Source organism: Misgurnus anguillicaudatus, chromosome 2 (genome assembly GCF_027580225.2).
Source record: "Misgurnus anguillicaudatus chromosome 2, ASM2758022v2, whole genome shotgun sequence".
Taxonomy (NCBI): domain Eukaryota; kingdom Metazoa; phylum Chordata; class Actinopteri; order Cypriniformes; family Cobitidae; genus Misgurnus; species Misgurnus anguillicaudatus.
Window position 1 is genome coordinate 3375064 of NC_073338.2, and position 15382 is coordinate 3390445.

The window sequence follows — 15382 nt, forward strand, 5'->3', positions numbered from 1 at the left end:
AAGACACAGACAGAGCAGGTGGCAGCATAAACCCTCATTCCCACATCACAATATATAGTATGTAAAGTAAAGTGACACATACCTGCACATAATCATGGCGCAGATCCTTGACCCTGACACTAGGGTGACCAGAAGTCCCGAAAAATTCGGGACAGTCACAAAATCTAAGCTGCCGTCCCGAATCCCGAATCCTGCTCTAATTGTCCCGAAAATTATACTGAAGCTGGGGCTGGACACACCAAAGCTTTTACGCCTGCGGCCGGCGCATGTTTTCAATTGATTCCAATGGAAACTCTCCGTTTTTCTCAAATAATCAAACAGCTAGCGGATTTTTTCCGCGCTGAAACCCGGCGCTCGGGGTTCAAAAATATTAAACTTTGAGAGAAAAGCTCAGACAAACACATTTTCGGATATTTTAGAAAATATTTTAGATCTTTCTGTTCATTAAATGTAATGTTACGGGGTCCAGCAATAGTCCACGACCTTCAAGTCCAAAAAAGTGCGTCCATCCTTCACAAATTAAATCCAAACGGCTCCACGATGATAAAAAAAGGTCTTCTGTGGGTAATCCGTGCGGTATTGTTGTAGAAATATCCATATTTAAAATGTTATTAACGTTATAAACTACCTTCCGGTAGCGCCGCCATCTTAGAGTGATGCGCATTAAGGATGAGAGCTTACGCAGCGTACAGAGTTTCTCTGCGGCTGCTCTGTGCCCCCGCCCACCAAAATTGTCATACGTCACTAAGAAAATTTCGTACACTACGCTAATACTCTCTCCTGAGTCTAGGATGGCGGCGCTACCGGAAGGTAGTTTATTCATTATCTTTAAAAATAAAATAAATAAATTAAACTAATATTGGATATCTTTTTCACATACTGTTCTTTCAAACTGTACACAGTACTGTAACATTACAATGATACTCCTTTACATATACTTCACAGCACTACTCATTTTTTAATAGTACTGTACAGTAATACTGCAATATGATACAGAATCATGTGACACATACAGTAGGTACAAGAGTAGAAACTTGAAGATATACCTGTTCTCCAGTCGGAATGTTCTTAGTATTGACGCTACTGTGTAGCGACTGAGGTTAGGGTGGACTCTTTGCCCAGCCTCCCTCATAGATAGGCCATGATTTATGACATGGTCCACCAGAGTAGCCCTGATGTCATCTGATACACGTCTCCGCACTGGTCCTCGTCTTTGTCCTCTTCTATGTCCACGTCCAACTCCTCTCTCTCTTTGTCCTCCTCTTACTCTTACTCGCATTGCCTCCATGCTTGCAAAGTTCTCAGAATGTCTTACCTGAGGCCTATTTGTAGTGCTAAGACTCAGACCGATTGGTGTTCTGTTTTCTGTACAAGTGTATTCAGGTGTGTATGTAAGTGCCTATAATTGCCAGAGGAAAAGTGGTGGAGTATTTTTTCCAGAGTTAATATTTTTTCCTCCAAAAGAGTTGTTTTTGCTCCGTTTTGAGTAAACAAAGTAAAATGTGTCAGTAGAGTGGGAGCAAAATTACAGAGTAACTGTAACAGAGTTAAATGTTTCCCTCCTAATTTCCGTTTATCTGCCATTGCTGTATATAATGTTAAAAGACTAACAATAAAGATTAATGACACGCCTGCATATATTTCTATTGTGAAAATAAATAAACAACATCTCAAAAAATATCATTTAGTGACTAATTTGAATCAAACTAATTAGAAAAACGAACACCTAAAAGTACATAAACATAATAAAAAACTAAAGTAACTGTAAACCATCTTTGGGGGAAATATCTGCAATTAGATTTTTAAGTTTGGTTCACGTAGCATTTGCTTACATAGAGTTTGCGGGCTTTATGACCTACACGGCACCCAGCCACCAGAGGGCGATAGAAATATTGGCTTCACTCACCGTGACTCCCTTTGGTAACGGCCATATCGATCACTGCTGGTTAAGAAGACAAGCTGCTTTTCTGCTGGATGGTGAAGTAAGTGAATTTTTTTTAAATCTTAGTATTAATTTCCAGAATATTCGCCTCTGTTTTGATCTTAGTCATTTTGCCACGTTTTTTAATATTACAGAGATAATTTTCTCACGTGAGAACTAAATTAGTCCATTATTTACAGGTTATATAAGCTAATTACAGGCATAAAAGTTATCTGGAAAGCACATAACTAACATACTGATTCCGAATGTTAACTGACACGGGTGAGACTTGCTTACTGCCTATGAAATGTTTGTAACTTAACATTTTGGCGGGCGTTTTGACTTTTACCACATGTATTTGACTCGGTAAAGAGTTAAGTTCGCGTTAGTCAGTTTGGATTGCATTATCCCTTTTGGACGAATAACGTGAGCTGTTTCTCTTGAAACTTAAAGTATGATGTTTAACTTTGTGTTTCTGGTTGCTTCAGAATGCAAACCAACAGCGTTGTCAAAGTAAAGTGAAGTTTAATTGACAAGCGTCTGGAGTTGTGCACCACATGTACGTGACTCGGTAAAGAGTTAAGTTAACGTTAGCCAGATTGATGTGTGCATTAATGTTTTCCCTTTTCCGGACAGTAACGTGAGCTGTTTCTTATGGAATATAAGGTATTATGTTTAACTTTGTGTTTTTGGTTTCTTTCAGGATTCAAACCAACAACGTTGTCAGAGTAAAGTTCAAAGACAGCAAGAAATATATTTTCTCTTCACAACCATTTACATTTCACACATTTTTGGAATGTGGTAAGAGTTAATATTGTGTTAATAAATGGGCCTCTAAGACATTTTTAATAGTAATACAAGTGTATGATTGTACCTTATGGGGTATAACAAAATAACTTAATATTAACTTGTTAATTTGGCCTTTCTCAATTTGGTTTGTCTTTTTTCAGTTGCCAAGAAGTTTAATCTTCCTACAATGAATGTCTTTGATGACATAAAGACAGAGGTTGATGAGGAATAATATCTGCTGACATGACCAGACTTTGGTGTCCTAGAAATCTTCATCCCAGAAAGCACAACAAGCCTTGATGGTAAATTGTTTGACATGCTTATCAAGTTTTTTTAGCAGTGTTCAGAAATTCACTAATTTGAATATGCTAATATGTTAGTTGGACTAATTCTCAGCATGCTATCAAAATTGTATGAACAGATAATCTGATTATAGATATGGATTATATTGAAGATTGATTATTTATCTAATACTAAGGGCACGTCAGACTCTGATGGGACCGCAGTGTTGATTAGAAATCCTCCTGAAAAAAATCTAGCCAAGGAACATCATCTAGTCCAGGTAAGAATCATCAAATTTGCCTCTGAATTACATCTATGCAGAATAACTTAAATATGTAAGGATATTTGAAACTACACTAGTCAACATTTAAAGTGGTTCAAAACCTTTAAACCAACTTTGAAAATATCCTAAAGGGCAGCCCTGGAGGCGAGAAGGTCATAAAGGAATACGCTCAAACAAAGTCTTTCGGATGGCCAAAGACGTGACATGGTGAAAATCTTGGTAGCACATTTAACAACGGAACATGGGTAGGTTGTTCGTACACTACTTTGTAAATTGATGTTTATGATGTTACGGGTTGTAATTGGTTTCTGTTTGTAGACCTTCCCCTTACTGAAGTTTGAAGGAAGAATATGCAAAGGGTATTATCTCCATATTCCCATGCTTTGCTGACCCCAGGAGCAAGCTTGGTTATGTAAGTACATGTTGCCTCTCAATCTTTGTGATAAAAAGGTCCCGTTCTTTCTGTGTTTTTGAGGCTTTGATTGTGTTTACAGTGCACATTATAACACATGTTCAAGGATTCACGTGTAAAAAAAGTGGTATTCTTTCACACAATTTACTTGTCTGTATAGCGCTGTTTTCACTGTCCTTAAAACGGGCTAATGTCTTCATTGTTCTGTGAACTCCCTGCTTCAGAAATATGTAACGAGTTCTGATTGTGTAGTTTATTCAGTAGTGATGGGCGATACCAGTTATTTTATTTTCGATCCGATACCAAGTACTTTTAAGACAAGTATCACCGATACCAATACCGATTCCGATACTTCTATAAAAAAATTTATCTATGTATTAAAGTTTATTAAAGTGATTTTATGGGGTCTTTTGATAGCCATCATTAATAATATCAAATAAAATAGACATGACAACTTTTTGCACTGAACATTATTACAAGATTTCTTCCCTTTATACGTTTAGGAGATAAAACAATTAAATGCTGACATTAACATTTTCCTGTTTTTTTTTTATACTGATAAAATCTACTGCTTTTGAAAATAAAATAAAACCCTGATAAATGTCAGTATACTCGAATGCACTGAAAATCAAACCAGGGATGACTGTGAGACTGATGACTGTGAGGCTCCACTTCGTCGTGCTCTGTAAGGTATTTTGCTTTTTGATGCTTTGTCATATTTGTGGTATTACCAAAATGGCGTATTTTTTGTTGTTGAATGTCAAACGAGGCTTTGCATTATTAACTGACCGCAACAATGCACTTAAACCCATTTTTTAAACCTGCTTGCACTGACTGAGTGTGCTGGTAGTGACTGAGCGAATGAACACAGCGGAAGAAGATGGGACTGAATGAGTGAACGCGGTGATACAGCGGAAGAAGATATAGTTCCCACGGACGTTACGATTTAAGTGTATTTATATACAAAATGGCGTCCAACTATTAAAATTCTAAAATCACGTGTTAAAAAACAAACAAACAAATAGAATCGATACCTGTACTTGAGAATCGATCCTTTTGATACCAAGGCAGGATCGGAAATATCGATACTTTAGGATCGATCCGCCCATCACTATTATTCAGTGTGTTTTGATTCGACAGCAGCTTAGCAGAGCCGTTTGAGCTTAGCTGGAGACTGACGTATTCCTGTGGGCGGAGTTTAGTCAAAATCTGTTTTATTGATGTCATTAATTCGGGAAGTAGAGGGCTGTAGTCCAAACCGGACATTCGTGTAGGCTTTGAAAGGTGAATTCTATTAATGAAAATATATCGCCTGGCAGTGAACTTTGAGCTTTATCATTTTGCAGGTGTTATTTATGCTCCAACAGCAACATTAAACACTAACTAAAATTTAAAATGGGATCAGGAAGAACGTGACCTTAAAAGGAAGATATACTTTTTATATTGCATTGTAGATATTTTTTGCATTATAATTGATAAGGCATTCATTTCTTTAGTCATGAAATGTAAAACTACTAGGTCTTTGTATTGTTCTATTCACAGGAGCATTATTACAATGCAGAAGATGGAAGTGGATATTTGGCGTGGAGAATTAAAACTCAAGCATCAGAGGGACGGATAAAATGCCCACGGCAACCACAAACAGGTGCATGACTTGCAGATTGATTTGCAGATTTTGGACTTCTATTTGGTGAGGCGACCACTGCAAAGTTGTTGGAGAAGTGGTCTACCAACATAAAACAAAAGGTTATTGCACAGACCCGTGGCCTCACACAGACTTGTAAGGTCCAAGACCTCATCCAAAAGGCTGAAGTTGAAGATGGTAACTATTGTGCTATACATACATGTGCTATACAAGTTATGAATTCATGAAGAACCGTAGTTTCAATTGTATTATTTATTGTATTATATTTACTACATTTAATCCATGCTTTTGTTATTTAGAGTCCCAAATGAAAACAGTTTTAAACTGTAAATCTTCAACTCACGTACTAGGCCCTTGTGAAAACCCATCTGAAAGTGCTCTATTTTTACACACTAATTTTTTACTTTATATACAAAATATTCTTCTTTAGTACTTCTTAAAGAAAATCTTAAGAACATCTAAGTATACTTGTTTGTACTATTTTGAGACACCATGAATATGAACTGAAATGTGCTTAAAATATATATCCAAAAAATGTATTTAGGTACTGCTTGTAGTAAACTTAAACCCATCTTTCATACAAACAAGTGATAAATAAATACATTTTTTGAATATATTTTAAGCACATTTTAGTTTATATTCATGGTGTCTAAAAAATAGCACAATCATTTTTAAGTTTATTAAGTACAAAATTAGTGTGCGAAAAGAGAGCACTTTCAGTACATTATTGAAGTGTACTTCTTTTACAGTTTGGTTTTCACAAGGGCCTAGTACGTGAGTTGCAGATTTACACTTTTAAATTGTTTTAATTTGGGACTCTGATAACAAACGTATGGTTTATATATTGTAAATAAAGTTTAAAGGGGACATATCATGAAAATCTGACTTTTTCCTTGTTTAAGTGCTATAATTGGGTCCCCAGGCTTCTATCAACAGAAAAAATGTGAAAAAGATCAACCCAGTAACTTAGTTTTGATAAACCATTCATTGCAAGTATGTGAAAAAAATAGCTCATTGAAATGTGGCTCCCCTTGTGATGTAAGAAGGGGATCTTACTATAATTATACTACCTCTTAATCTGCACTATTCAACCACTGCCATTTAGTGCAGCTCATTTGCATTTAAAAGGATACACCCAAAATCAACACATATTTGCTCACACCTACAAAGTGTCAATTTTAACATGTTATAATAAATTGTCTATATGGTATTTTGAGCTAAAACTTCACATACATACTATGGGACAGCAAATATTTATTTCACATCTTAAAGTCTTGTGAAATGTCTCCTTTAACTGTATTTTCTCATTTCAGTATTTGTAGTAGTTTGTTTCTGCTTTGTTTATTGTACCATATTATTACATGTAATTCTTTATCTCCTCTGTTGTATTATTTATATTATTTTAGTGTTGTTGTCATGAATGTAAAAATGCTGTTTAAAAGATGAGCTTGACAAATAAAATGTAAAATTTTACTGAAATTACAGTTTTGTTTCAGACTGATGTTTTTCATTTTCGAGCTGTTTGATGGAGAAACGTGAATTTTGTAATTCAGAAGAATAACTCTGGACAGAGTTGGTTATTTTTTGTAGTTCACTCATAATTGATGAAAAACAACTCGGGAGGGGAAGTAAATTGTGGCAGAGTAAATCTGAAATTCCTCTAAATAGAGTTAAATTGTAAGTAACGGAGTCAATTTCTTTTAGCTCTGAACCGAGTAAAATGGTACTAGAGTTGTTTTTAAAAAACACTACATAGAGTCAAATATTACATGACAGAGTAAAATATTAACACTACATTGAGCATAATTAACTCTAAAAAAACAACTCTATCAAAAGAGTAACTTTTACTCTTTTTAGAGAGGGACCAAATGTTATCTGGTATAGAGTAAAATTTTCTTCAAATTGAGTAAATTTTACTCTGGCAAATTTACTGTGTACTGTGTAGCGACTGAGGTTAGGGTGGACTCTTTGCCCAGCCTCCCTCATAGATAGGCCATGATTTATGACATGGTCCACCAGAGTAGCCCTAATGTCATCTGATACACGTCTCCGCACTGGTCCTCGTCTTTGTCCTCTTCCATGTCCACGTCCAACTCCTCTCTCTCTTTGTCCTCCTCTTACTCTTACTCGCATTGGCTCCATGCTTGCAAAGTTCTCAGAATGTCTTACCTGAGGCCAATTTGTAGTTCTAAGACTCAGACCGATTGGTGTTCTGTTTTCTGTACAGGTGTATTCAGGTGTGTATGTAAGTGCCTATAATTGCCAGATGACTTTTGCAATTTGAACAGAGTGTTTTCCCAATGATAATAGGTGATTTCGTTTTTGAAAAATGTGTCTAATGTAAGAAAACGGGTGTAGTGTTTCGCAATAAGTGTGCTACAGAATTGCAAACAAAGTGCAAAGTTGACAATGTGTTTAAGCTATGGTTACACTGTGTTTAAGCATATGCTACAAGAAGTTTAGGTATTTAGGCTTTGGTCTAAGCATTCGGATTTAGTGTGTAAGCAATAGGCAAAAACTGTATATAGCGCTTTTCACAATACTAAATTGTTTCAAAGCAGCTTTACATTAATGGAAGCAGAAAAAGCACGGAATAACGACAGATTTTACATATCAGTAGATGAATGCCAGGGGTGGGTCATGCAAGAGGATTTTACCCTCGTTGTTTGACTAGGGCCAATATAGTGGATGAGATTCTCTGGCCTGACCCAGAACAAAGACGAATGTTGAGGCGGAAAATTGTTGTGCTGTGTAGCACATGAATGAATAAAAATGTGCTAATGCATACATTGATTGTGTCTTTTTGGTCATGTGAAAAGGTTTTTGAGCGGGAGAACCACAAGCAACTTACCAGTTTTGGATATATTGTTTTGAATTTATTGCACCAGTGTGTAATACTATGTTGTAGTGTGTGTGTGTTTGAAAGCTTGTTTGTGTTGTCTGAGGGAAAAGTTTGGTTTTTCAGTAAGAGTGAATGGTTTTGAGTGTAGAGCTTCATTTTGACCTGAAATAGGATGTTTGGAGTATTGTGTGAGGCATTATGATATCGTGCTTACTGTTCTGAGAATATGAGGCATAGTTTCAAGAAATGTGTTTAAGCAACCGAGAAAAACTGTAATAAGAGTACACTAACAGAACACTCAGGGTTCCCACACCTTTGTTAACTTCAAATTCAAGGACCTTTCAAAGACTTTCCAGGTCCAATACCCTCAAATTCAAGGACTAAATGTGGGGACACATTTAAAGTGAGAGCAAGGTTACATCGTGTTACCTTTTACAGTTTTTCTCAATTGCCAAAACACAATTTCTGAAACCTTGCTCCATTTTCTGAAAACATTAAACACAAAACCTTATCTTCAAGCACTATTTGCAAAACCTCTGTTTATAAATATACTTTATTGTATTTCAAGTATATTTAACCGTGCAATAGCACATTACAAATATACTTAGAAAGAAATGTATCATCTTTAAATATATTGAAAGTATGCTTACAACATATTTGCTTACAATTAAACTTTTAACACACTTTAAAATAATTACAATTACAATATATTTTCTAAAAGTATACTTTAAAAATATACTTGGAGTTAAAGTTCTGTGCAATTTTTAAAGTGTATCTGTTTGCCTAAAGTTATCATAATAATAATGCACTGACAGCATATTTATAAAATAGCATCTTTTAGAAACAGTATATTTTAAGTAAATTTTGAAAGTATATGTATTGTATATTTAAAAATATATATTATCTTTATGGATAATCTTTAGTGTTAGTAAACTAGTAGATTGTTAACTTTGTCTTGCAGGTATACTTGCAAATATTCTTTTACTATACTTTTAGTTTACTAGTAGTTTACTAGTCATACCAAAAGTGTACATGCAAGTGTTCTGTTAGTGTAGTAAGTTACTAATAAGTAAGTTATAATTGTGTGCTGCAGGTTTACTTGCAAGTATTCTTTTACTATACTTTTAGTTAACTAGTATTTTACAAGTCAAACCGAAAGTGTACATGCAAGCAGTGGTGTAGTCTAGATTATTGTAGTGAGTATACTGTGATTTTTCCCTCTCACCCTTATGCTGATTCGTCCCAGCGCGACACCCCATAAGCACCCCCACACTTACAGATGCATACAGTATGGATCTTAATGTAACTGAGAGCATTCTGAAAGTGTACTCATAAACCAAAACAAAACCAACTGTTAATTAAAATTAAATAAACTGTTAACAATCTTCAATCTGTGGCTAACACATGCATTAAAGGTGAAAAATATCCACTCTTTCAATAGCTATTATCTGACAACTATTGATAACATTGCCATGTGTAATTTAATGGTGTAAATGTTTTTAATTAATACACATTTAAGATGACCATTTATTAACTCTTATTTGCATAGTCATTGATATAAAAAGCTTATTTTTGCATGATGAAAATAGGTTTTTACTTAATTATTATTACAAGACCATCATGTAGCCTAATATTAGACACCCAAACCAAAGTGAAGAAAATTATCTTTAATTTGTAAGTCTGAACTGAACATCAATGCAGACATGAATTTCCTCACAGAAATGTAAGATCATATACATCTTGTCAAGATGATATTGAACGTAGGCATATAAAGGAGAAAGGAAGTTTAACACTGTGAAACACATTGCAATTGGGGCCTTACCTCCAGATAAAGTAATACACTGGACTGATGATTTAAATGTTGTTTACTCACATGTTGTTAACTCACCGGACTTTGTTACAGCACTGCTCCACTCATTCACTTCTCCACATGGACTGTTTACAGTTTCGCGTGAGCAGCTACACTGCAGGTTCAACTTCATTTGGCGCTAAGCAGACCTCTTGGTGATGTCAAAAGTACAGCGAGAGCGATTCAAAGCAGATTTCTCCATGTGATAACTGGCATCGCTCTCGCTGTACTTTGCTGTCACTCGCATGTGGGTTCTTGTGGTGCCACACCAGAATGTTCCCCAGTCAGTTTCGCGCCACTATAGTTTGATTTCATATGCCGATCGGATCGCGCAGGTCGGTAGGAAGTCAAACACACCAAATATATAACGTTAGCCTAATATGTATATGCATTTCAACCCGCTAAAGTAGCAAGTGTAGCATGCTAATGGTCAGTGCTTCACATCTAAATTATGACTAAAAGTTTGAAATGTCACAAACCATGCTGTTACGCATCCTCACGCTATTTTTAGTGGGTATACGGAAATCCTTGACAATCCCTAGGCCTAGTGGGTATACGGCGTATACCTGCGTATCACGTAGACTACACCAGTACATGCAAGTGTTCAGGGTTCCCACGCATTTTTGAAATCCTTGAAAGTTTGTGAATATAAGGGAAAAAATCCAAGGCCCTGGGAAGTTTTGAAAATATACATAGCCTACATAGATACAGGTCATTGAAAGTGCTTGGATCTATTTTATGCAAGAAGTTTTCTGGAAAAAAATCCATATTATTCCCTGTGTAGTGTAGTATAATATCATAAAAATTCTAGACTTTTAAGCACACGTGCTAAACTGTTAGCTTTAAATGCTTATATTTTCTGTATTTGAATGTTGATTCAACCCAAAATGCTTTTTTGCATAGTTGTGTTTGACAGTTTCAAACGTCTCCGGTTACGTATGAAACTGTTGTTCCCTGAGAAACCTTGGTTAAATTTGATATACATTCAGACACACTTACCCCTGGAGGCGTCCCCAAAGTGTTACCACAGTGACCAAGGCCGTAGCCAGGATTTTTCAAATACCGAGGACAACCCCTACATTTTTTTTTATTATTTATATTTTTCCATATTACAGAATAATAATAAACACGTCCAAACTACGACATAGCACAAATGTAACTGTGTCTGTGATCATTTTGTTGGTGACTAAAAGCATCCAAAATAAATCAATGGTTACATTTCATCATCTGAAGTGTAAGTCACCCTTTGCCTAGAAACTGCAAAACTGTGTCATTTTTTTCAAGAAGCTTCTTAAATTTTCAATTAGGATGAGTATAGAAGGAGTTTATATATAATATGGGCTCTTATTGGCTGATTTTTCTTCAATATTCAGTGTAAGTCATCTATTTCAAAAATACATTTTTGGTTTTCTAATAATTATTAACACAATTATTCAGTTTGGCACAGGTATATTTTTGGTCTACAAAAGTAATTTCAAGCATTTAACCATGCACCTTCAGATTAAATGATTTTTAAGATCATAGTTAACATTTTAGTCAAGTGACCTTAAACTTGTGAACAGTAGTGTAGGTTTGAATCTAATTGGTAGTTGTATTGCATCTCATATTGTAGGCTATTTGTGCATAACCATTAACTCTCCCCTTCCCTCCTTCTCTTTGTCTCCTCATCTTTTGCTGGCTTTCCAAATGATAATTTAGTTTGTTGCAGCCTTTTCATTTTCATTTGCTTTATTAGATCAGAATTACAGACATGGAGACTCTTTACTCAGCATAAGTTGCACGTTACATAAACATTCTTGCCTTTCTTGCATACTATTCAGGTATAAAAGCAGTGGTTATCATACTTTGTGTTTGCGACCGCTACCTTTGAGCTTGTTGAACTTGCCATCTCTCATCGCTCTGTCGGCCAGACTGCACGTGAGGACCGGGCTGCCTGTGAGTGGGTAGCAGCAGCATCTGCTGCTCGTTGAGTGGAGAGAATGATACATGCTCTTGCGTCAGTCTCCAACCACGCCAGAAAAGATCGCTAGATTTGTCCTTTTTCGCTTTTTTAAGTCTCTAAAGGGGTTTAAAAATGGCTAAATCTAGGGACAAAGTCATTCAATTCAATTCAATTTTATTTATATAGCGCTTTTCACAATACTTAATTGTTTCAAAGCAGCTTTACATTAATAGAAGCAGTAAAAGCACATAAAAACGACAGATAGCACAACATAATACACAATAGCATAAGCAGTCAAATTTGCTGCAGCTATGACTCGACATTATGAGCGAGCGTATTACTAATGTAACATCTAGAAGAAGAAGCTAAGTTAAGCCCAAGCAGGCTACCTCCCCGGGGTAAAAAAAACCCTAGGAGAAAAAAAAAACCTGGGTTGTTTAGCCGAGGAAATAAAAAAAAAGTCCTAGGAGGGAAAAACCCTTGGGAGATATATATATATATACACACATATAAACGGATAAGGAGATTAAGCGGAGATTAAGTGGAGATTAAGCGGAGATTAAGCGGGTCCTGCCGGTGATCGTTGGTCAGGCATCAGCTGGGCATCACGTTGAAGGACGACCAGTAGATCAGAGGTGTGCCGACTTTCACATCTACCGGAACTGGGTCTGTTTGTCCCATTGTCCTCGGGGTCGAGGACGAGACAGGGAGAGAAAAACAAAATCATATTAGTGTAGGGGCCGTCAAAGTCATCATCAAGTTGGCAAAACGGCACTGCTCAGACTGTGCATGTTTATACAGTTTATGAACTTGAGCTGAGCCTGCTTCTGGTTGGCTAACAATGGAAATTCAGCCAGTCATCATTGGTTATGTGGTTGTCCCACCCCCTCTAACATACACAGGCCAATCATCATCAGTTGAAGAGAAAAACATTGCCTGTCTCATAGTCTACTCGCTTCAGTGAGATTAACGCGCAACATTTTAATGTCAGTAACAGTAATGACGGAAATTTATTTTATTACTCGTTACTGTAAATATAACACCGTTAGTAACGACGTTTATTTATAACGCCGTTATTTCCATCACTGCACGTGATGGTCTGTAGATGCAAGGATAATTGTTTCATCTGCTATTTTCACATCAAAATGAAACAAAACTTCAAGAAAAACTACCGAGGACATGACCTCAGTGTCCTCAATGGTAGCTACGGCCATGACAGTGACACAGTGTGAGTTCCCTCGAAACGGAACTGTAACAATGTATCTTACAGATTTTCTCAATTTCTAAAACACTAAAACCCATTGGCTGAACAAAGTTCTCAGTTGCCTGAACTCATTTATCTAATTGTGCAGTCTGTTGTCAATACCTTAAACCATTTCACATCATAAAACACAATTTGCAGATTTCACTTAGACTTTTTAGCACAACACAATCTGCCCTCTAATGCACATATCATATATATTGCTAAACACAAGCAGCAACAATCAATTACAAATGTCATCACACATGTCATTGATTAAACACAACCACTCAAAATTGATTTCACCTATTTCAAATGATGTGATACAACCAATATAAGCCAGTTCACTGTTGTATACAGTAACAAAGTGCATTGTATGCTTTATACTGTACAATGAACAAATGGTATGGCCCTGAACATTGTGCTTTCCTTTGTTGTGACTGCTTTACAGTTTTACAGTATCACAAAAACAAAGGACAAGTTTGTGAGATGCAGGGTACAGTACTGTAAAAATAGGGGTAAAATTGCCATGTTGTCAATATACCAAGTGTACACAATTATATGTGTCAGTATTTTTTGATGTAAACTGTGGATGACTTTACATTTTCACCTTTTTTTCTGAAAAAAATTACACAAATTCTGATTTTGAAAAAAAAAACAGTACAAATAAAAAATTACAAAAAAATGACTCAAAATTTTAGGATTCACTTGACAGGAATTTATCGATTCAGTTCACATTTACAAAAAACCCCCATAGAAAATATGCTTCATGCTTATAGTAACAGATTATGACACATATGGTCAACAATTTTGCAGGACAGGCCTTGCACACTGAACTAATTCCTAAATGTTTTGAGGTGTAAGACTATTCAACAGAAACCCGTATAGCGTTTTTATCAGATATTTTTACATAATCATCTGCTTGATAGTATCAAAGCATTTGCAATTTGTCCAAAACAATGAGAGTTACACTTTAAAAATGTAAAAATGTACTCCCTGAGAACTATATGTTTTGAACAATGTGTTCCCTTTCAGTCGGTCACTACGACGTCACGTCGTGACCGACGAATTGGGAGCTCGCTTAGAGAGACCAATCTGCTTCGAATACTACTAAAACGCCAATGAACTTGGCATTGAGATATTTGCATAATGCTGGCGCCGCCCCGCCAGGTGCGTATATAAGGCGCACGTGCAAATAGGGAAATCAGCTTTTTTCGCTTCGAAAGCCGGCTTTATCTGACTGAGAAGCTACTATCTGCTCTTCTGGGAACGGTTGCTGAAGTTGATTGACAAGCAGTACTAACACAGCGGACGCTCGCAGTATTCCACTGCTCTGCATATTTTTTGTTTTGAGTTTAGTGTGTGCGTTGCCTTTCCCTGTGCGCATCATCAGCTGAGCACCTAAAGAGTGATTTCCCTAAGAGAGTGATACGTGAGAGCTCTGTGTCTTTTTAAAGACAGCCACTCTCTCGTATATTCGGAGATCAGCGTCCTTTTCAGGATTGCTTTTCGTCCGTGCGATCTTGGATGTGAGAGGTATAAGGGTTCCAGTTACGGTCACGAGCGCTGTCTTCATGCTTGGGCATCAAGCACTCTGAGGCTGCGCTCGTGGAGAGTTTTTGTTCTCTCTGTGAGAGCATAACCCTCTTGGATTGCGGAGACGACTGACGTTTCTACGGGAATGCTGTCCGCGTCTTTGCAGTGCTGACACCGCCATGGTGCGGCTGTTAAGCGCTCGCATGACGCTCTTCGCATCACTACGCTGAGGAGGACGGAGGATGCGTCCTCCACCTACCGGCCTTTCATCCTCAGCCGGTTGAGGTTCCGGTGGAGACGGCAGAGTCGTGTTCTACGATGTCTGCCGAATCCATTGGACCTCCTTCTGGTCCCGTTCACTTCTGCAGCATCAGAGGGGTGTCCAATTTTCCTCCGAAGTGGAGTCGTTCCGGAGATGGCGGCCGTGCCCGCTCGAGCGGCGGTAACGGTAGAGTTGGAGGGGTTAACCCCTCTCCGCCCGAACCGTACCGCCCACGTGATTGGTATTTCGGAGCTGCTCGGGCCTCTCGGTCCTCTGCTCCTGTGCCTTTCTTTCCGACGGCACGAAGAGCTGACGTGGTTTGCGGCCATCCGGCCGTTCAGCTTCAGCTTTCACCCCTCACCTCCCTCACCAATGGAGC

At 37.2% G+C, this 15382-nt stretch overlaps 1 long non-coding RNA gene across 3 annotated transcripts; it reads left to right on the forward strand.

Moving 5' to 3' along the window:
- The first annotated feature begins 1441 nt into the window (after nucleotides 1-1441).
- On the forward strand, nucleotides 1442-3273 carry LOC129421873 (uncharacterized). 3 transcript variants are annotated; one of them, XR_012371375.1, is made up of 5 exons: nucleotides 1442-1982; nucleotides 2410-2492; nucleotides 2625-2722; nucleotides 2872-3012; nucleotides 3189-3273. It is a non-coding gene; the product is annotated as an uncharacterized lncRNA (long non-coding RNA). The 3 variants fall into 3 exon arrangements; XR_012371374.1 differs by having other exon boundaries at nucleotides 2410-2480; XR_012371373.1 differs by lacking the exon at nucleotides 2410-2492 and having other exon boundaries at nucleotides 1449-1982.
- Nucleotides 3274-15382: the final 12109 nt, after the last annotated feature.